We start from the raw sequence: 1,681 nt of genomic DNA on the forward strand, positions 1-1,681 counted from the left end.
GATGGTTGGTGTTTCCTGTATGTCTCATCAAAAAGCAGCTTCAACTGTTGTCTTGGGCTGCTCTGTAGGCCTTACCCTCTCCTCAATTAGGAGTAGAAAGGGGCCAAAGTGTGACAAGAAATGAAACATCTCAGCCGGCTGCAGTGACTCACGCCTGTAGTCCCAGCACTTTGGGAGGCCGAGGCGGGCGGATCACAAGCTCAAGAGATCAAGACAATCCTGGCCAACATGATGAAACCCCGTCTCTACTAAAAATACAAAAATTAGCCAGGTGTGGTGGCGGGTGCATGTAGTCCCAGCTACTCAGGAGGCTGAGGCAGGAGAACCACTTGAGCCCGGGAGGCGGAGGTTGCAGTGAGCCAAGATCGCGCCACTGCACTCCAGCCTGGCAACAGAACGAGACTCCATCTCAAAAAAAAAAAAAAGAAAAGAAACATCTCTAAAATGCAGAGATTGTGTGATAGAAAATACAGCATCGCCAGACACAGTGGCTCATGCCTGTAATCCCAGCACTTTGGGAGGCTGAGAGGGGTGGATCACCTGAGGTCAGGAGTTCGAGACCATTCTGGCCAACATGGTGAAACCCCGTCTCTACAAAAATTAGCTGGGTATGGTGGCGGGCGCCCGTAATCCCAGCTACTTGGGAGGCTGAGGCAAGAGAATCGCTTGAACCCAGGAGGTGGAGGCTGCAGTGAGCTGAGATCATGCCATTGCACTCCAGCCTGGGTGACAAGAGCAAAACTCTGCCTCAAAAAAAAAAAAAAAAAAGACAACACAACAGGCATTTATTGAGAAACTGGTGCATGGGGACACACTCAAGAAGCTAGATGCAGGGTCCTTGCTCTCGAGGAGGTTGTACTCTGGTCTCCATGTGTTAACTCAGCCTCTGTTGGGGGATTGTGCTATGGGTCCAAGCATTTATGGGTTAAGATTCCCTCCCTACAGAGGCTTACAATCTGGGTCAAAATAATGATGGCTCTTATTTGTTGAGTATTTCCTGTGTGTCTTCACCGTTCACCTTGTAAGCCCTTAGAAACATAATAGACTGACTGCAAAGGGTTTGGAGTCAGATGGGCCTTGGTTCAAATCCCAGCTCTTCTGCCTGTATTTGTATAACCCTGGGCAAATAATTCACCCTCTCTGAGCTTCAGTTTCCTCATCAGTACTAATACTTATTTCATAGGATCATTATGAGACCTCAGTGAGATAATAAACAAAGCGCTAAGCTCCGTGCCTGGTATATACTAAACCCAAAAATTCTAATCAATACTACAGTGGGGGAGGGACGAAGGCCAGTGACTAGGTCGTGTCAGTACGCTGGCCATGGGATAAATTCAGGGTGGATAAGGGAGCGGGCCAATGAAAAGGGCACCTAATCAAGGCTTGGGAGTCAGGGACATCCTGGAGGAAGCTGAGAAGAATAGGAATTAGCCTAGCAGAAAATAGGAGAAAGAGCCGTCCTGCAAAGGGAACAAGGAGCTGAGCAAGGAAGTAAGCCTGATGCTTTTGGGAACCGCAAATAGCTCTGTATGACTGGCGTTGGGAGCGCAGATGTTGATAGCACAACCTTTATGAGATGCACGTATTTGTGACAAAGCAGTTTTTCTGAGATGGCAGATACAGAAAGGCAGAGTCAGAGCACAGCCCCACTGAGGTATCTCTGACTACAAAGCCTGTGTCG

Source organism: Pongo abelii, chromosome 1, assembly GCF_028885655.2.
Source record: "Pongo abelii isolate AG06213 chromosome 1, NHGRI_mPonAbe1-v2.0_pri, whole genome shotgun sequence".
NCBI classification, from domain to species: domain Eukaryota; kingdom Metazoa; phylum Chordata; class Mammalia; order Primates; family Hominidae; genus Pongo; species Pongo abelii.